This window comes from Lontra canadensis, unplaced genomic scaffold (assembly GCF_010015895.1).
Source record: "Lontra canadensis isolate GAN:19392208 unplaced genomic scaffold, GSC_riverotter_1.0 scaffold134, whole genome shotgun sequence".
NCBI lineage: Eukaryota > Metazoa > Chordata > Mammalia > Carnivora > Mustelidae > Lontra > Lontra canadensis.
This window is the reverse complement of record NW_022631128.1, coordinates 255,623-277,963: the sequence shown is the minus strand read 5'-3', so window position 1 is coordinate 277,963 and position 22,341 is coordinate 255,623.

The window sequence follows — 22,341 nt, the reverse complement described above, 5'->3', positions numbered from 1 at the left end:
GTATGGAAAAATCTAAGTTGAATTCAAGAAATGTATGTATAATGAGGAAGGAAGAAGGGAACGAATAAACATGGAAAATCTAAATACGATAACATGAGTAGAGAGCCTTAAACAGAGCCTGGTCCTCAACCAGCGTTTAACTCCTATGCTCATTTTGTGAATTTCTTCGTCTTTATACCCAGCCTATGTAATACAGAGCTTGATAATGCCCTCTGGTACAACCGAGTGAGCCAGAGGAAATTAGTATTCCTGAGCCTCGGTTTTCTTATCTGTAAAATGAAGACAATAATAATTTTAGAAGGACATTTTGAGAAGAGCACTTCTCACCAGTGGGAGACAGAGCTCTGCCTGAGTTTGATCCGGCCCAATTTCAAAGATTTGGCTGGTCCTTTAGACTTCAGATCTTCCCTCCCCAATCAATTATGCAGTGAAGACAGAGCTCCAGATGATTAAGGAACAAAATGAGACACATTCATAAACCTAGACTGTGTATCAGGCAGGCAGGGCAATGCTTTCCCATGTAGGGTTCATCATCTTAGATTTATAGGGATGTACTGCCTCTGCAGATTCTTTTTTCAATAAGGAAAAATATTTGTGATATTTGACATAAATTACATTGGTACAGATCAATGTTATACATAGAATTTACACTTTTCCTCTTGATGGCTGTAAATGTTGTAAACTTTACCTTCCTTGCAATAAATCGTGGGTATTTATCTTCTTTGTTGATGAGTAATTGACATACAATGAAGTGCCCATAATTTAAGTGTTCAGTTTCATAAATTTTGATAAATATACCTGTGAAACCATCACCACCATCAAGATAATGAGCATATCTATAACTCCCAAAAGTACATTAGCTTGCATTTTCTAGAGTTTTATGAGTACGGACTCATATAGCATGTACTCCTTTTTCTCTGGCTTCTTGCACTCAGAATAATTATTTTGAGATTCCTCCGTGTTCTTGCTTCTATTAGTAGTTCATTCTTTTTTCTAAGTTAATTTATTCATTGGACAGAGAGAGAGAGAGAGAGAATACAGGCAGGGGGAGGTGCAGAGGCAGAGGGAGAAGCAGACTCTCCACAGAGCAGAGCCCAATGTGGGGCTCAATCCCAGGACCCTGAGATCATGACCTGAGCCAAAGGCAGCTGCTCAACCGACTGAGCCACCCAGGAACCCAGTAGTTTATTGCTTTATATGGCTGAATAATATTCTGTTAAATGCACAGTTCATCCATCCACTGGTTGGAAACGTGGGTTGTCTTCTGGTTATTATAAATAAAGCTGCTTTGAACATTCACTTGCAAACCTTCATATGGATATATTCCTTCATTTCTCTTGAGTAAATACCTAAAAATGGAATGGCTGAATCATATGGTAGGTATATGCTTAACTTTTGAAGAAACTGCCAAATGACTTTCCAGAGTGTTTGTCCAAGTTCACGTTCTGACCACCAGTGTATGAGAGTTCGTTACTCCACATCTTCTTCAACACTTAATATGGTCAGTCTTTTTTATTTTAGCTATTCTAATAAGTGTGTAGTGATATCTCATTGTGGTTTTAATTTGTATTTTTCTAATGACTTTTTCTTTTGTTGCTTTGCTTTCTATACATCTTCCTTGGTCTATTTAAATCCTTTTCAAATGTGTTAGGATTTTTCCCCCTTATATTTATATATAGGTTTGAGAGCCCTTTAAGTGCTCTAATGGAAGGAATTAACTGAAAGGGAGGAATCTTCACAATGTACATGAAATCATCACTTTGTATACTTTAAATATCTTACAATTTTATTGTCAATTATACCTCAATGAAACTGAAACTCTTTTTCCTGATTAGTCTGGCTAGACGTTTATCAATTTTATGGATCTTCTCAAATAACTAACTTTTGTTTTTCTTGATTTATTTCCTTTCTTCTACTTATTTTTAGTTTACTATTTTCTTCTTCTAGTTTCTTAAGGTGGAAGCTGAGGTCATTGATTTGAGTCTGTTCTTCTTTCTCAAATAGAAGACTTAATGCTAATTAAGAATTAATTTTAGAATTTTAATAGAATTTTCCTAAAGCATTGCTTAAGCAGCATTTCACAAATTTTGATATGTTGTGTCTTCATTTTAATTTAGTTTAAGTATTTCCTAATTTCACTTTTAATCTCATCTTTGACTCATGGAATATTTAAAAGTGTACTATTTGGTTTCCAAATATTTGGCCAATTTTCCAGACATTCTGTTATTGAGTTCTAATTTAATTCCGCTGTGATCAGAGTATACTTTGTGTGATTTTATTCCTTTTGTTCATTATGGCATATTTTTCTCTGAATATGGCTTATTTTGGTAAATATTTTATGTGCAGCTGGAAAGAATGTGTATTTTTATATTGTTGGAGGGAATGTTCTATAAATGTCAGTCATATCAAATTGGTTGATGAAGTATACTATATTTTTCCTGATTTTCTGTTTATTGCTTCTATCAATTATTGAAAGAGGAATATTAAAATATTAGACTATAATTGTTGATTTGTCTATTTCTCTTTGTGTTTCCATCAGTTTTTTCTTCATGTATTTTAAAGCTCTGCTATTAGGTGCATATTTAGAACTGCTATGTCCTCTTAATGAGTTGACCATTTTATCATTTCAAAATGACACTTGATATCTGGTAATATTTTGTGCTCTGAAATCTACCTTGATATTAACAAAAGCATTCTAGCTTTCTTTGGCTTATCATTATGATAGCACATATTTTTCAATTCTTTTACTATTTATGTCTTCTTATTTAAAGTTCATTTCTTGGAGATAGCATATAATTGGGTCTTCCTTTTCATTCAACCTGTTTTTTACTCTCTGTTTAAATTTATTTTTATTCTCTGCTTTTTAATTGGAGTGTTTCAAACTTTAAACATTCAATGTAATTATTGATATAGTCTGGTTTAATCCTACCAACTTGCTTTCCCTTCTCTATTTGTTTCATCTTCTCTTTCCTTTCCTTATTTTCTACCCTCTTTTGGGGGTGTTTAAGCTTTTTTTACAGTTTTATTTTATTTCCTTTGATAGCTTAGTAGGTATAACCTTTTTGGTTATAGTTTAGTGGTAGCTTTAGGGTAATTGTATGCATTTTTAATTTATCACACCCTACCTCCTAATGATATTGTACCGCTTCTACTTCTACATTATGGTTCTATTATTCCCCTCCAAACTTTTGTGGGATTATCATATAGATTTCTTTTATATATGTTGCAAATCACACCTCCATTTTTATTATTCATGTGTAAATAGTCAGCTATATTCTAAAGAGACTTCAATAAGAAAACATTGTGTAGTTTACCCATGTATTTACCATTCCTTTGTGTAGATTCATATTTACATCTGATATAATCTTCCTTCTGTCTGAAGGCTATTCTTTAACATTTCCTGTAGTATAGTTTTGCTGGTGATGAATTGTTTTATCTTTTGTATGTCTGAAAAGGCTATTTTTCCTTTGTTTTTGAAAGACATTTTCTTTTTTTTTTTAAGATTTTATTTATTTATTTGACAGAGATCACAAGTAGGCAGAGAGGCAGGCAGAGAGAGAGGGGGAAGCAGGCTCCCTGCTGAGCAGAGAGCCCGATGTAGGACTTGATCCCAGGACGCTGAGATCATGACCTGAGCCGAAGGCAGAGGCTTAACCACTGAGCCACCCAGGTGCCCCGGAAGACATTTTCACTGGGTCTAGATTTCTAGGTTAATAGGCTTCTTTTCTTTTAATACTTAAATATATTGCTTCACTGTCTTCTTACTTGCATTGTTTTTAATGAGAAATTTGCTGTCATCCTTATCATTGTTCTTCTCTGCAGGATGTGTCTTTTTTCTCTTGCTTCTTTTAAGATGTTATCTTTATCACTCTTTCTCAGAAATTTGTTTATGATGTGCCTTGGTGTTGTTTTATTTATGTTTCTTATGATTGGGTTTGTTAAGCTTCTTAAACCTGGAAATTTGGAAAAAATTAGCCTTCATTTCTTCAAATGTGTTTCCCTTCCCAACCAATTTCCGATTTCAGGGACTCCAATTACACGTACATTAGGCTGCTTAGTTATAAGTAAGTCATTCTGTGTTCTTTCTTTAGCTCTTTCTTCTTCTTCTTTTTTTTCTTACATTTTTCTCTCTGTATTGCAGTTTGAATAAATTTATTGCTATGTTTTCAAGCTTATTGCTATGTTTTTAATTTTTTCTTCTGCAACATCTATCTGACATTAATCCCACCCAATGTATATTTTCATCTCACACATTGTAATTTTCATTGCTAGAAGTTTTATTTGGGCTTTTAAAATAAACTTCACATACCCACTTTTCTTTTCAAACTTATGGAATACAGTTCCAAACTATTACAAACCAATATACTTTTTCACTATTTTGACATCTGTATCTACTGTGTGTCAGTTTTGATAGAGTGAGCTTTCTTCTCATTTGGGGTCATATCTTCCCGACCACTTGTGGTAATTTAATATTTGATGCCAGACATTGTGAATTTTACCTCGTTGTGTGCCAGATATTCTTGAGCTAAAATTATTCTTAAACTTTGTTCAGGTATGTGGTTAAGTTACTTGGACACTATTTGATTGTGTTGGGTCTTGCTTTAGAGGTTTGAGAGTCAGAACCAAAGATGTGCTTATTCGAGGGCTAATCATCCACGATTACTAAGGCAAGACCCTTTTTCAGACTAAAGCCAACACTCTGAATCTTGAGGCTTGGTAAGAACAGACACCATTACCAGCTCTGTGTGAGGGCCTGGCACTCATATCTCTAATCCTTTTGGGATGTTCTTTCTGTGACTTCAGGTAATTTCCTCACACATAACACACTGATCATCCCTCAGCTGAGTACTTAAGGGAAACCATCTGCAGATCTCCAGAATTCTCTGTGTATAGTTCTTTCCTCTCCAGTACCCTTGCCTGAGAACTCCAGCTGCTTTAGTCTCCCAGACTCTCAGATTTGTCTCTTTAATTCAGGAAATCAGTGGCCTCTGCCTGCATTTCCCGTTTCTGAAGCATGGCCTACAAAATCCCTCAAAGCAATGAGCTGGGAAAATAACAAGGCTCATCTCCTTTGTTTCTCATCTCTCACATCTCTGTCCTTTGTTTTCTGATAGCAGTGTCTTACAAACTGTTATTTCATACAACTTATCTGTTTTTAATTGTTTCAGTGCACAGGTGAAATGCTGGTCTCATTACACCATCTTGGCCTGAAACTGAAGTCTTCAGAGAGTTCCTTTCACGATCTAAAGTCTTCTTCTTCTTTTTTCTTTTTAGTGACTATACATTTCCATTCTCTTACTGAAATTCTAACAGTTCTGAACTGGCTAGCATTAGCTTTGGTTTATTTATCACTTTGGTTACTATTCTCTCTTCTTGCTATTAAATTCTGGAACTAAAGTGACAGATGGAAGACAATGTTTCAAATGTTATTTGTCAAAAGGAGAGCAAAAAAATGAACTTCTCCTCTGTATTAGTTATTTATTCCTGCATAACTATTTACCATAAACTTAGCAGTTTAAAGCACTGCATATTTATTTTCTCACAATTTCTATGGGCCAGGAAATCTGGGCGTAACTTAGCTAGGTTCTCTGTTTTAGACTCTTTCACAGGGCTGCCATAATGGTGTCAGGTAGGGTTGAGGTCTCATCTGGAGGCTTGACTGGAGAAGGATATGTTTCCAAGCTTGTGTGCTTGTTGACAGTATTTATTTCCTCAAAGACAGATGGACTGAGGACTCCCATTCTTTGCTGGCTATTTGTTAGAGGCTGTCTTAAAGTTTTCTGCCACTTAGTCCTCTACAGGGTAGTTCAAAATATGGTAGTTTGTTTTACCAAATTGAATAAGTCAGAGAGTCTGCAAGACAGAAATTATAGTCTTAATATAACATAATTACAGAAGTGATAGCCCATCACCTTCACTGTGTGCTATTTGTTAGAAGTAGATCCCACCTGTACTCAAGGACAGAGGATTAAACAAGGGCATAAATAGTAAGAGGCTGGGATTATTGTGGGTCATCTTAGAGTCCACTCCTCACACTCCTTTTCTAAAAAGGGACAAAGTGCAGGTTTCTTTAGAAACAAATGTGGGTTTTATGTTTTATGTTTTATGTTCTTAAGCCCAGCATGTCCTATTGGCAGAAAAAAGGTAACTGAATTAAAAACAAAAGGGCTAGAGGGGCACCTGGCTGACTCAGCTGGTAGAGCACACAACTCTTGACCTTGGGGTTGTGAGTTTGAGCCCCACGTTGGGTGTAGAGATGGCTTTAAAAAAATCTTTTTAAAACATTTAAAAAAAAACCCAAGGGGCTAGAGATACCTCATCAAGAAATGTTGTTGGGATTGAAAGCATATGGTCTAATTGCCCTGATCCCCCACCTTAGAGGAAACAGTTCTGCTTTAACCCTTACCTACAATCATGTTCCCTTCTCTCCGGAATGGTGGTTCTTTACCTTTAGAAAATAATCTTGCCATTGGAAAATATTTAAACTGATTTGAACTGTTTTAATCCTTATTGTATTCAACAAACATTTACCAAGTATCTACTCGATAGCAGGCATTATGCCAGATATAAGAGACAAATCAGTGAGTAAGACTCCGTGTTTCCCATTATAATAGAAAATTAGCATTAAATCAACGTGGCCAGCACTACCAAGGTAGATCCCCAAGGTGTCTTGCTGGCAGATAAGCAAAACAACCCATCACCTAGGGGTTGAGGAGCCCCAATAAACAGCTGGAATTTCATTGCAAATAGATATTGCTTCATTAATCCTTCCCTCCGGGTCAATACTGCATCAGAGATAATACAAGTTATCTCTATATTTCTAGAGCCCAGGACAATGCAGGGCACACAGTAGACCTTTAATAAATGTTTGCTGAATTGAATTGTAGAAACCAGAATTTTGAGGAATCCGTATGATACATTCAGCAATGTCTATTAGAGTGTTGAGTATAAACAGAGGGCTGGAAGGTATGCCAGATGCCGCTGACAACCTTCCACCAACAGGAAAATTCGAGACCTCTGAGTACGTGAAACTCACATATCTGCATTTGACTTTCTCCAAGTGTTTTCCTGCAGAAGTTCATTGTGAGTTGATGTAAATCAGTAGTTTCCATGGAAGCAAAATGTACCTGAAGAGATGTGGAAAACACTAAGATGTTCTCCTACTGCTGAGGGTGTGTTGTTTTTGCCTACTTATTCGGTGGCAATCCATAAGTGAGTTATTCATTCACCTTCATTCACAGTCTCTTCAAAAGGCACCACATGACGGAGGTCCTGCCTGATTCGGGTCTTGGTGAAAGATTTTTTTTTTAAACCTCGAAACCCCACACTGTGACCTTCCTACCTCATCTCAAAGGAACTGACATAAGGGTTTAAACCTTCCTTTAAATTTTAGCCTTTTTCAGGTGTTACCTTTCTCAGGTCATTTGCATTTTGGGATATCTTATTTCAGAATGAAACATTCCAGTAATCATTTATTCACGAGTCAATCATAATGGAACACCTATTGTGTAGCAGGTATTGTGCTGGAAACTAGGGATACAAAACAAAACAAGCATAACACTTTCATTAACAGGCCCACTGTTTTGGTCAGGGCCGCCATGTCCCGCTGTGCAGGGTCTTTACCGTACAAGGGCGTTTGATTGTGGTGGCTCTCCCCTGTAATACTTGCCAAAAGTGTTTGACAGGGAAGCAGCTCTATGCTTCATCCCCATTATTAGCAAGAGTTTTCTAACTGGAGTTTATGGCTTTGGCAGCTCATGACCTCCTAGAAATGTTATTCACCATGCTGTGTCTATTTTTCCATTTTTCTGGGACAGTCTTTATCTGATGTTCATCGATGTCTGAACCCCAAAATGTTGAAAGACCTTGAAAGACTTTGAAAGACTTTGCTAAGTCACTTCGAGTCTTCTGCATTAGGCAGGCCATAAATCATTCATGAAAAAACCTGACTAATAAATAAGTAGAAGAAACTGCAGGCACAAGAAGTTGCTTCAGTTTATGTGACTTTTTTCATCACTTACTAATGTCACTCCAAATAAATAAATGACAATGCTCTTAATTATTTAAATCTATTTATTACCCTAGATTTATCTACTAACTGTAGCTATGTCTTGGGGAGAAATTTATCTGATGGTGCCTATTTTTGTAGCAAAGTGTATGGAAAGAAATGGCTTTGGAGTCAAATATTTCTGGGTTCAAATCCCAGATCCAAGACCTAACAATTGTGACCTCTTAGGCAAAGAATTTAACTTAGAATCTCAGTTTCCTTATCTATATAATGAAATAATACTACTATTGATTGCCTGAGTCTAGGGATAGGATGGAGAGTGACTGAATGGGTATGAGGAATCTTTTTGGGGTGATGGAAAAATTCTAAAGTTGGATTGTAGTGATAGTTGCACAACTCTTGAAATGTACTAAATATCATTAACTTGTACACTGAAAACACGTGAATTTTATTGTATGTAATTATACTTCAAAAAAGCTATTATTTAAAAAAAAACAGGGAAAAAAGCTGAAGTTTTTTTTTTTTTTTTTACTCTCCACTTAAAAGGGGTTAATTTTCTTGGGCGAGAACTTCATAGATTCTGTTCTAATATCAACACTTTTAATCTTTAATCTTTTAATCTTCAAGAATACATGAAGGGAAATGTTTTGCAATAATGTAGGCTGAAATTCACATGTTCAATCATTCACTCATCATGTTAGCATGGAGTTCTTGTGCTGTGGTTCATATCATAAATCTGACAGAGATTTTTAAATAGTACAAATAGTTTTATGTACACCATCAGGTGCAATGATGAACCTGACTAAATTTTGAATTACAAGCACGCAAGCAAATTTCAGCTGGTATTAAAAAATCTTTATTGCTAAAGGTACATATGGACCCATTTTTAGCTGTATTTCTGGTGAGATCTCACAGGGCAACAATGTTGCTAAGAGGCATATGCTTCTGGCTTGCCTTGGAGAAAAAAGAAGAGAAATACATTCTGAATAAAGATGAAGGTTGTGAGATTTATTTCTCTCCCAGCAATTTGTTGAAGAATACATTTTCTGATGCATATTCATTTGTATTAGTATGTTCCCCACGAGCGTGTTTGCTGATTTTTCCTTTGAACACTGTGTTTCATTCCCCTATTCTCCAAACAGTATTCTTTTTCTCACCCTGGCAGGATTGCAAATATGTATTAACTTCTGACTCTTCCTTCACAATGCCTCCAATTGTATAGGTTTATTTTGGACACAAAGTAGGTGTGACGCCTCCTGAATGGAAGTGGGTGGTTCCTTGACCTCAGTAAAATTTATACCTTCTGGGGGTTATCTCAATGCACTTTTATAGTTTCCTTTGAAATGTATGTATTCTCTTTCTCTATCTCCCCTCCCACTGCTCTGAGCACTAGGGTAAGGAATGGGGAGAGTCAAGTTCTGAAAATGCTTTTCCCTCTTTCATTATTGACTTTTTACATAATTTCCTTCCAACCCCCCCAGGTTCAGGAATGCAGGTAACTTGAGGGCTCTGCAAGGGTGTGGTCACAGGGTTAATTTGGAACACTGTGGAATTAAACTATTCTGGGCAAAATTGTGAACAATAGAGTTTCTTGAATTATGGTTTACTGCATTTGAACTACCTAATTCATTCATTGGTAGATCATTTGACCAATAGGGGTTTTTTTGGTTTAGTTTTTTTGTTTTGTTTGTTTTTTTTTTTTAGAGATTGAAGTTTTTATGCATTCTCCAAAGTCCATTTCTGAAATAGACCTGTACTTTTAGAAGTTAACCCAAGACAGGAACTCTAAAAAAAATTATGGCATCCATGAAAAACTAGAGTTAGTTTATTGTTTATACATTCTTTGAATTGCTTTAGAGCCCTTAACCGTAAATAATTTTAGTAGAACTTGAACTCAGCTGGGGAATCTCATAGGGCGTTTCTAAGTGCTGTGGGTAAAAAAGAGCCCACCTATTTGGTTGCTACCTCAGACTTTATAATCACCTGATTAGTGCTTTATGAAAAAATCTACCCTACCTACGGACACGCCTAATGCTCCATAGGAGACAAAAGGTGGTTAACACTCACAGTGGATTTTATAAAACACACTATGGAAAACTTTTCACACCTGTAATTGAGCGTAATTACTAGTGGTGAGGTTAAAGCTTCTAGAAAGAGCTGCCTCTACTCATAATATCACTGAGCACTCAGGATTAGTTCATTCAGCCCTAGTGTAATAACTAGCATGGATAAGTATGTGGTAGGGGTGTTAGTGGTGGTGATGAGGGCGGTCCTTCATCGATCCACTGTTATTTAAAACCCTTGCCAAACATTTAGGAGTTTAGGAGTACCTGGGTGGCTTGTATGGTTGAACATCTGCCTGTGGCTCGGGTCACGATCTCCAGGTTCTGGAATCGAGTTCTGCACCGAGCTCCCATCTTAGCGGGGATCATACTTCTTCCTCTGCCTCTCCCCCTGCTTGGGCTCCCTCTGTCCCTCACTCTCAAATGAATAAATAAAATCTTTTTTAAAAATTGGGGAGTTTAAAAAGACCCCTAAAGTCCTTTGCCTTGTTTTTTATTTTTTTAAAGATGTATTTATTTGACACAGAGAGTGAGAGATCACAAGTAGGCAGAGCAGCAGGCAGAGAGAGAGTGGGAAACAGGCTCCCCGCTGAGCAGAGAGCCCGATGTGGGAGTCGATCCCAGGACCCTGAGATCATGACCTGAGCTGGAAGGCAGAGGTTTAACCCACTGAGCCACCCAGGTGCCCCTTAATCGTTTTTTTCTTCAACAACAACAACAACAACAAAATGATAGATTTTATGGGTAATCGAGAGAACATTGATCCATTTATGCCATTTCAAAAAATATTTTTTGTTACTTGATGCCCTGGATCACTTTAAAAACTTCCCTTACTAAGTCACAGTTTATGGAGAAACAAAAGAGAGTAAATCCCCAAGAGTCTGAGATTTCTTTATACTTCCCAGGGATGGATTTGAGTACGGCTTTTCGCATGGTACAGTTATCACTGGCTTCCGTGCAATCATATCACCAAGTAACAAGTTTTGTGGCTGCAAATGTCTTTGTTCTAAGGAGTCACAAAATGAGAATATGATCTAATAAGGTAGTTACGTCTTTACCACTTCCCGCTCAGCATTTCCAGCTTAGCGCTCAAGGCCTGCTTGTGTCCAATTTCACTTCCAACTCCTGCAGAAGAAGCTTACTATAAAAAGAATTTAGAGTTGGCCAGCACGAATCTGAAACTAGGGACAAATTCTCACAATGCCTCAAATAACTCAGCAATAAAGCAGGGCCTGTAATGCGCTCCTGTATTTTAGTAGGTTGAATGGAGGTGAGAATCTGGTGAAAAGTGACTAAGGGGAGAGAAGGCCAAGAAGTGATTGAGCTTACAGAATCTCACTTCCTTGGTGGAAGACTGGCTGGATTTTATTCAGTCTCCTGTGTCGCTTTTACGGATCTTCCTATTGGCCTCCCGTTCCCTTACTTCTCCCGGCTCTTCCCACTTCCTCACGTTGAGTTGCTCATTTCAGGTCTTGCTTTCAAGTACTATCCTGGGGCCTGCATGGGTTGGTCCATCCTTCTTCTCAGGTAAACATTCACTCATTCACAGGCATTCAGCCAGTACCTCTTCTGTTCTTTGCTCTGCACAAGGCAGTAGGGAGCTGCCTTGAGTAGGACAGTTTCTGCCTGGAGAAACTAAGAGCAGGACCCCATGATTCTGGTGATCAAGTGTTTTCGAAGCTACAAAGGTTGCATGCTGTGGTGTGCATACTGGGTTTGGTTTGGTTGTGGAAGATGTACCCATATCTCTATTCTTCCTTCTTAAATCTCTATTCTCAAAGGAGAAGGGCAGCTTTAAGAGCAGAAACTTTTAGTCTCGGGTGCCTGGGTGGCTCAGTGGGTTAAGCCGCTGCCTTCAGTTCAGGTCATGATCTCAGGGTCCTGGGATTGAGTCCGCATCAGGCTTTCTGCTCAGCAGGAAGCCTGCTTTCCTCTCTCTCTCTGCCTGCCTCTCTGCCTACTTGTGATCTCTCTCTGTCAAATAAATAGATAAAATCTTAAAAAAAAAAAAGAAACCTTTAGTCTCGTCATCTGAGCATTCATAGAAAATAGAACCTGGGAGCCTAGAAGAAATCGGAATTTTTTTGCTAAGGTGTTGTGGTGTGGCTGATTCCCCATTGGAAAAGGTCAGTCATTCTACTTCCGTGTTTGCCAAACTACTCTCACAATACCAACTTCTGCTTTTGTGGAGCTATCCCTTGGCCACTGATGGGCAAGGCAGATTTTGCCAGAGGAAGGTTCTGAAATGGGTTAGAATTAGACATTAGATCAGGACACCTGGGTGCCTCGGTTGGTTAAGTGTCTGCCTTCAGCTTGGGTCATGATGCCAGGCTCCTGGGATCCCAGGCTCCTGGGATGGAGCCCCTCATTGGGGGTCCATGCTCAGTGGGGAGTCTGCTTCTCTCTCTCCCTCTGCAGTTTCCCCTGCTTGTGCTCTCTCTCTGTCAAATAAATAAACAAGATCTTAAAAATAAGAATTATACATTAAGTTTACACCAAGGTTTCTTTGTGGCTGGAAAATCCACTCCCTGTTTTACTTCACATCTCAGATTAGGTCCAGCCACATTGTCCTACCCAGCCTATTAGAGTATCTGCAATGAGGTTAAATGACATCATAAAGATACCAAAAACAAAATGCAAAAAAAAATATATAGGGATATTCCATATTTGAATATAAATTTCCTCCTACTATGAATTACCCAGGGAGAAATTCATGTTTCCTATGTGTCCCACTTTTAAAGAGTCCAAAAGTATAACTTCAAGTTTAAATCCAGAGATTAAGGGCTTTGCCAATTTCTTGTTCTGCCCACTGTCAGCCAGAAAGGTTCACAATGTCTTGGTGGAGTTATCAATATTTTCAGCACCATGGCCTGGGATGCCTTTTGTAAGAATAGGCGTCATTCTTTTTGAGGCCTAGAAGTTAAATTAGTCTCTACTATGTCTCTCTTTCAAAAGAGTCTAAGTTGTCAGCACACCTGGGTGGTTCAGTCAGTTAAGCATCTGACTCTTGATCTCAGCTGAGGTCTTGATCTCAAGGTTGTGGGTTCAAGCCCCAAGTTGGGCTCCACGCTGGGTGTGGAGCCTCCTTAAAAAAAAAAGAATAAATAATAGGAGTCCAAATTATCAAAAGGAATCACAAGATTTTGGCAACATCAATAACATTTAGCAATTTATGGTGCTTGAGCAGTTTTCCCAAACACAATGAAGTCCCATAATCTAATGCTGGCACCATCTAGACATAACAGAGACTCAGTGGTATCCGGAGGAAGAAGGAGGCAAAGACATTCTTCTGGGTTTCAGCTTCTCTAAAACACCAGGCCATTTATATCAAATGTCCAGTGCCTGCGACTGTGGACCTGAACTCCTCTGGGGAAATCCCCCACTCAGAGGTGGACATTGACACTAGGTACTTTTCATAACTTTAGAGAGAAAGCCCTGGGTCACACTCAGAGATTGCCATTCTGGACACTGATGCCTTCTTGCAAAGTGTGGGTGTTTGAAGTGACACCAGTCACAGACTTCAGATCTTATATGCATTGCTCTTTTTTCCCCAAACAATATATTTGGAACCTCATCATTTCCCTTTCCTCCTCACTTTGTATGTCTAACACCTGGTGCTGAATGCAGGTGTTGTCTTCCTGGTGATCAGCTTCACTCTTTCACGAGGGGGCATTTTTAATCATTTGTCACAGTGGTTGTGGTCACTAACTCTCTTGCTGTGGGATTATGGAAGCCTAGAAAACCTGCTTCTGGGGGAAAGTTCTCCATAACCACATCTGTTTCAGTTAGAGACTTGCTTGCCCTCAGCAGATTCGGGGCTGAAGCTCTGGTTGATATTTCTGGAACCTCTGCCCCAGTGGACTTCATGAGACCAGGACCTCCTAAAGACCCAGGCATGTGGATGTTGGAAACATAGATCCCTGGTCTGAACTTTGTGATGATGTAATCCAGAACCAAATGGACACCGTGGGGCTGGCATGACACCTAGGCCTATGGCCTGTCTGCAGTTCTTCCTTGGCTCTGAATCTGTAGGATGGGTTGTGGGCAGCTTCTCTGGTGCTGCCTACCAAAGCCTAGCACTAACAGTTTAAAGCCCAAACCATAAGTGTCTTTATCATGCTCATGACACATCTGCCTTGAAGCTTAAAAGCAATAACTACGCTCTGCTGTCCTGATCCCCCTTCAGGAATAAAGGGCTATTTCCCTGGTCTTAAGAGCAATATCAGTACTCAAATGTCTGCCCCTTTAGTGATTCCCTCAAGTGAAGACAGTTGCTTTGCTCAAGGTCTCACCTCTTCCCAGAGTAACCCACACCCAAAGACAGACTGCTGCATTTAGGTCCAGCCCTCCATACCCCAGTTCAGGACAGCTGAAGGAACATCCTCTCTTCAGAACTTCCTACAGGACTGGCTGAGGTTTGGGATCAAATTACAGGATGACCTCTCTCTTCCCAGTCCTTTATCTTTCCCTCCTGCTCCCTCTCACGAAGTTAATCCCAAGAGCACTGCCTCAGAGAACTCCTGCCTGCTGATCTTCATCTCAGAATCTGATTCCCAGGGAACAAACCCTTGCAACTGTTCAAACGCTTTGGCTGCTTGCCTCACGTCCTGGCTAGAGCAACTCGTGGTGGCTCACATCATTGCTCTGTTGTCTGTGTGAAAGCCACCTCACCTTTGCCTCATCTCCTCATACACATGAAGTATCCTATGTGACGTGATAATAATGATAATTTCTCTAATATTCTTGAGTTATTGTCTGTCTTGTCACTTTGCCTAATTTAAGGCTCTTGGTAAGAGTTTTTCTAACATGGAGGCAATTTAGCAGCAAAAGTGACGTTACCAGATTCCTCTATTAAAATGGCTGCTCTTGGTAAAAATTCGTAGAGGCTAAAAATTTTGTTAGGGTATTGCATTAGGGGCAAAGCATATGTTTTCTGTCTGGATTGAGGGTGATAGTGAAGCAATAAGATAATAAGAGGAAAATCCTTTAGAATAAAAAAAAAAGTAAAAGGCAGAACAAAGATATTTGAATAATCTGTCTTTTGAAGTGGCTTCTGAGCGTGAGGGTGTCACTCCAAAATCAACAAAAGGAAGTGGTTGAGAAATGTGACTAACAGTGAATAGATAGGAGCACAGGAGCTCAACCATTAAAACTTTTTTTGCTGGTCAGTAACGCCTTCCGTGGGTGGGCAACCTCACACATCAGAGACAGGAATTTCTGGGATTCTGGGGACCTTTAGGCTCTGGGAGAACGGTCATTTCTTTCCCAGTAAAGGTGAGTTTTCATCTGCCTTTTTGAGTTGTCACCTGGTTCTGGTCTTCAGGTAGCGTCTGGCCTTGTCTGCTTTCACTAAACCTGTGCAGGCTTGTCATGTTTGACTAGCCTAATCTCACTTAGGTTTGTCTTTCAGTGGATCAGATATCAGAAATACAGTGGTATTTCTGTAACTTAAGGAGGTTTCATGCTCTTACCTTTGCCTTTCTCTTCTTTCCAGAAGGTAGGCATTCACCATTCTGGTGGGGCTCGTGTCATATCTGATTACTGTTATACATCTCTGGTGGCTCTGGTGACATTTCTCTCTCTCTCCCCCTCCCTTCACTGCCTACACACACACAAGGCATTATTTTTAGCTTTTCATTTTGAAATAATTTTAGACTTACAGGCTGGTTGCAAAAATAGAACAGAAAGTTCAGGTGTATGTTTCATCCAACTTCCTCTAATGTTAATATCTTATATAAGCACAGTACAATTATCCAGACTATGGAGTTAACACTGGTGCAATACGATTAACTAAGCTGCAGAGCTCATGGGAGCTCTTTTCACCAGTTTTCCTTCAAATGTACTTTTTCTGCTCCGGGTGCCATGTTGCATTTCATTGCGTCTCTGTCTTCTCAAAACTGTGGCAGTTCCTCAGTCCTCCCTTGTCTTTTGTGACCATGAAACTTTGAAGAGTACTGGTCCTTATTTTGTAGAACGCTTAATTTGGCTTTTTTTTTTTCCTGATGTTTTCTTATGATTAGTTTGGGATGACGCATTTTTGACAAGGATACTAAAGAAGTTATGTTGTGTCCTTCCCAGTGCATCAGATCAGCGAGTACATGATGCCAATATGTTTTAATACTAATGACATTAACCTTGATTACTCTGTTAGAATGGTGTCCACTACTGTTCTCTACTGTAAAGTTACTATTTTCCCTTTTGGAATTGATAAAAACCTTGAGAGATATTTAGAGACTATGTTAATACCCTGTTTCTTCTCACTTTTACTCACTAATTTTAGAATCTATTGGTGGATCTTGCCCATAACAATTATTAGTGTAGTGTTTGTCCCATAGTGACTTGAGTTTTCTCTTACTCTTTCTATATTTTTAAATCAGAATTCTTCGATAAGGGAGAGCTATCTATCGTCATTTATGTATGTATTTATTTTTGTCAACCTAGGCTCACGGACATTTACTTTCTTCTGTGGATTATAATCCAGTACTATCATTAAGCATTTTATTTATCAAATTGTTCCATTTTTGGTTATAGGACTTTCTTCAGCTTGGCCCTTGTATCCTTCTAAAGTACCCCCATCCATTTCTGAGTACTCCCTTATTTTCTGACACAACAAACTATTCCAGGATCATCTTATAGTTTTCTTGCCCCTGTCCTGGAATCAACCACTTTTCCAAGGAGCCCTGGTTCCTTTTATTGGTGAATGGTGTTTAAGAAACTAGGATCTGGACTCTAACTGTGCTCCTTGCTATTGGGTTATCACTGCTTCTAGGATCTCTCAGGAGACAGAACTAGAAAATATACGTGTATACACTAACCCATGTACACATATCTATCTATCTATTGATTGATCAATCCATTGATCTATCAACTATCTATCATCTAGCTATATTAAAAATCACAAGTTCTTTCTGATACCTTCCATCCCAATACAACTCCACAAGGTTCATTGTTAACACTTTCCTTATTTGGAACTGTGAGACTGAGAAATCTGACTCTCATAATCTAAAATATATGTACTTATTTATGCAACTCCGAATTTCACAAAATAATTCTAGAATTGTTAACCCACCCGCCTGTAAGAACCAGGTGTGCTAACTAGAGTACAATGTTGGTATGCAGTTCTCTTTGTCTTTGGCCCTACAATAACCAGTCAAAATACTCTTTTCTCAGGACAGTTATGTTAGGACTTTTCTTCCCAATCTCCTTCAGTGTGGTTATGTTATTCATTAGGCCATACGCTTAGGTTTATTTATTATTGTTTATACTCCATTTTGGGTTGCCCTCACATCTTGGTTTAGTTCAGTTATTTTTTGGGGAAGATATGTGAAACATTATATTTCTTTTTTTTTTTTTTTTTCACTTCAGTAACTTTATTGAAAGGTACATCCCTTAGTACCAAAACATAATGGCAGTTCGTTAGGCTACTCCTGCCAACTCAGAATGAATACCGAGGTAGTCAAAGTAGTGAAATATATCAGCCTTTTGGGAAAACTGAAATTATTCACAAAACACAGTTTACAAAATTGTAAGGTATACTGTGGTTCCTTGGTTTATTTTCCAGTGCACATTTATCTGTAACATGATGTCAAAATTGGGTGCAGTACTTCTGGATGGACTTGGGCTACTCACTGTGCTGAATAACCCTTTACACTTTAATGCCATACATCTCCCTATAATTGCTAACTTTAAACATCATATTTCTAAAGAGTCAAGCTACACAAAAAAGTATCATCAGAGAAGTGTACCTCTGTGCTCATCCCTATGAACCCATTCCCATTCTTCCTTCCTTTCCCCTCTTTTGCTGACCATTCCCTGTAGAAGACAAACATCTTCAGTTTCTGGTTTATCCTTTTTATATTTATCTTGCACAGAGGAGCAGATATCCATGTATTTTCTTGTATCCTTTTTCTTACAAGAAGTGTAGCATATTATAGATACTCTTTTGCACTTTGATAGTCTCCCTCTAAATCAATTCATAGAGATCTTCCTCATTTCTGTTTTGAAACAGTTGCATAGCACTCATTTGTGCTGATATACCAGAACTTATTCAACCCCTCTCCTGTGCATGGCCATTTAGATTGTTTCCGATATTTTGCAACTATAAACAACTCTGAAAAGAATAACCTTGTGGATATGTATTTTTCTATCATTGGCAGTAGATTCTTAGCATTGGAATTGCTGAGTCAAAAGGTAAACACGTAAGTAGTTTTGTGAAATATTGTCAGATTTCCTTCCAGAAGGATTATAGGAATTTGTATTCCTACCAGCAACCTATGAGAGTGCCTGCTTTCCCATAGCCTTGAGAACAAAATGTGTTGCTATACTTTTTAGGTTTTGTCTGTCTGATAGATGAGAAATGGTATCTCAGTGCTGTTTTAATTTGCATTTCTCTAATTATGAGTGTGTTTGAAGATCTGTTATATTTGAGGGATATGTATTCATAATCTATTCACATCTTTTTTTGCGTTATACTATTAGTTATTTAGTTTTTTGTCCCTCAGTTTTAAAAAGTTTTGTGTTAAAAACCTCAAGGGCATTATGCTAAGTGAGATAAGTCAAAGATAGATACTCTATGATATTACTTATATGTAGAAGCTAAAAGATATGGAGGGGGGGTGCCTGGGTGGCTCTGTTGGTTAAGCGCCTGCCTTCAGCTTAGGTCATGATCACAATCTGGGATGGAGCCCATGGTCTGGCTCCGTGCTCAGTGGGGAGCCTGCTTCTCCCTCTCTGACTGTTGCTCCTCCTGGTTGTGCTCTCTTGCTCTCTCACTCAAATAAATAAATAACATCTCTTAAAAAAAAGTAAAAGTGAAAAATATGTAAAATCTAAAAAAACTGAACTCATAGCTCAGGGATAGGGGAACTGGGGGAAAGCTGGTCGAAGGATAAAAAGTTGCCTTTAGAAGATAAATGACTCCGGGCGCCTGGGTGACTCAGTGGGTTAAAGCCTCTGCCTTCGGCTCGGGTCATGATCCAGGTGTCCTGGGATCGAGCCTCACATCGGGCTCTCTGTTTTGCGGGGAGCCTGCTTCCACCTCTCTCTCTGTCTGTCTGCCTCTCTGCCTGCTTATGATCTCTGTCTGTCAAATAAATAAGTAAAATCTTAAAAAAAAAAAAAAGAAGTTAAATAACTTCTGGAGATCCAACACACATAGCACAGTAATTATAGTCAACAATACTGTGTTATATACTTTAAATTGTTAACAGCCTAGATCTTAAATCTTTTTACCACAAGAAATGATAACGGTGTGATAGAATGAACATATCTACTAATGTTATGGTGCTGAGATCATATTTCAGTATATAAATGTATCAAATAAACACATCGTATGGACATTGGGGAGGGTATGTGCTATGGTGAGTGCTGTGAAGTGTGTAAACCTGGCGATTCACAGACCTGTACCCTTGGGGATAAAAATATATTATATGTTTATAAAAAATAAAATAAAAAAAACACATCGTATACTTTAAACATACATAATATTATATGTGAATTATATCTCAACTGAAAAAGGATAGTAGGGAAAAATAAAACAAGATGTAATCAGAGAGGGAGACAAACCATAAAAGACGCCTTTTTTTTTTAAAGATTTAATTTATTTATTTGACCGAGAGAGAGAGAAAGAACAAGCAGGGGGAGCAGCAGGCACAGGGAGAGGGAGAAGCAGGCTCCCCGCTGAGCAGGGAACCTGATGCAGAGCTCGATCCCAGGACCCTGGATCACGACCTGAGCCGAAGGCAGATGCCTAATTGACTGTGCCACCCAGACACCTCAAAGAGACTCTTAACTATAGGAAACAAACTGAGGATTGTTGGAGAGGAGGGAGGATGGGGTAACTGGGTGATGGACATTAAGGAGGGCATGTGATGTGGTGAGCGCTGGGTGTGATATACAACTGATGAATGACTGAACTCTACCTCTGAAACTAATAAGGCACTACATGGTAATTAATTGAATTTAAATAAATAAATTAAATAAATAAAAAACGATAGTCGTCTTTGCAGCATATGTTGGGATAGATGTCATTCTGACTCTCCTATAAGGACTCTTGTGCTTACATTGAACCCACCCAGATAATCCAGGTCATCTCCCCATCTCAAGACACTTTACATAAACACATCTGCAGAGTCTCCTTTGTCACTGGGACGCAACATAGTCACAGGTGCTGGGGGATAGGGTGTGGAGGGTCATTATTAGCCTACCACACCATGTCTGAAGTTTTCTACTTTGTCTGGTGGGAATAAAACCCCTTCTTTGCCCTGGGTGAGTTTTGAAGATAGCTTCCTCAAATCCTTTAAGTGACTCTTCCTCCAGCCTTGGGTAGTCTCCTTGTAGGCCTCTATAGATCAGTGCTCATGTGAGTACTTGAGGGGAACCCTCTGCAAATCTGTGGAGTTCTTTCTGTGGTCAGTTTTCTCTCGTCTATCACTCTGTTCTGTGAAATCTAGAAACCTTGGGCCTCCCTAAACCCCTTGTTCTTTCTCCTCAACTCAGGGTGACTGCCCTGCAGTTTCTAAAATCTCTCCAAGCGGTCAGCTGTGGTAATCACAGATTCGTTTTGCTTCCCATGTCTTAGGAATCATTCTTCTTCTCCTCATGTCTACTATCTTGAGACTCTTTGTTTCATGTAGTTTCCCAAAATTTTAGTTGTTTCAGGAGGGCAAGTAAATCTGGTTCCTGTTAGTCCAACTTGACCAGAAGTGAAAGTAGAGGTACTACTTTAAAAATACACTTGAGGGGCGCCTGGGTGGCTCAGTTGGTTAAGCATCTGCCTTCAGCTCAGGTCATGATCTCCAAGTACTGGGATCGAGCCCCACATCAGGCTCCCTGCTCAGTGGGGAGTCTGCTTCTCCTTCTCCCTCTGCCTCTCTGCCTGCTTGTACTCTCTCAGTCTCTGTCTGTCTGTCTGTCTCTCTCTCTCTCAAGTAAATAAATAAATCTTTAAAAAAATAAATAAAAATACACTTGATATTACAACTATGATGGTCACAGAAGTTTATGAAACAGGGGTCTATACAAAAGGACCAACACTTCATAATACAACATTTATGAGCAACTTTTAAGTCCAAGGCAGAGAGCTAGACTTTATCAAGAACACAGGTATGCTCCTTGGTCATGAGGGGAAGGAACATGTGAGTCGATATGGGTTTGTTTTTTATTTATTTAGTTTTTTTTGGTGGTATCAGGATGGAGAAGAGGAAGAAATATATATCACTCTATGTTAGAAAATTTCTTCCAGAACAGCTCTTAGAATGGGGCCTAGGCTAGAACCACTTGCGTTGGCTGGTTTCATTTGTTTCCCTCAGCCAAGAATGTCCCTGAGAGGGTAGCTTTGCTGCCTTGATAACCTGCTTGTTTTGGTTCACTATGCAGATTCCCCCCGACAAACAGCTCTGAACCTCACAGGAAACATATAAATGAAAGCAGGTCACATTTAGTAGATGCTCTGCTGTCACTTGGATAGCCATTTTTATATGCATATTGTCCAAGAAGAAACGGACTTCCCTTACTTAGGTCTGCCAACTAGCAAAGGGTAAGGTTGGTGGAGGGATCCAAGTCTGACTCTAAAGCCCATGGTCTTATTTCCTGCCTCCTGCAGGCCTGCCTCAGTTTCAAGAGTACAAAAGTCTCCATTATTGCTCCTGTCCTCCATTTGCTGCCTGTATTTCTGACATACAGAATTGCCTGACATTTTGGTTTCTGGTTAACATCCTTATATTAGAAAACATACTTCTCTTATTACTTGCTTGGGTATGACTCCTGGTGCTTGTTCTCCAGTATTTGTGTATTTCTAGACTCTCATGTTCTTCCTTGCACCTGGTTCTTAGTCATTGCTTTAATATGACTCTTTTTTTTTTTCAACCTTTTATGTGGTCTTGTTTCCAGATTCCTCAGCTCACTCCCTGGCATTGCTATGATAAGACAGACAGCTTTCTATCCTAAGCTTCTAAATTTGATGTGTTTCTTTTTTCCAGGTCTGATTCCAGCCCAGTTCTTCAACGCCTCCCCTTGGATGACTTTCAGATGTAATTGAATGCCCATATGCACATGAATATTCAATATTCATTCATTAATTTTTTTGGTTCACAAACATAATTTCATTGAGCACCTATTGTGTGACGAACTCTAGAGATATAGTAATGCACTAAAATGGGCAGGGCATCTGGCCTAGGGAGCGTGGAGTTCTATTATCAAGGACTGAGAAACATTCAGGCAGAGCCAATCCTTCTGTACCACTTCATCAGAAAGAGACAACTAGTGTGGAGA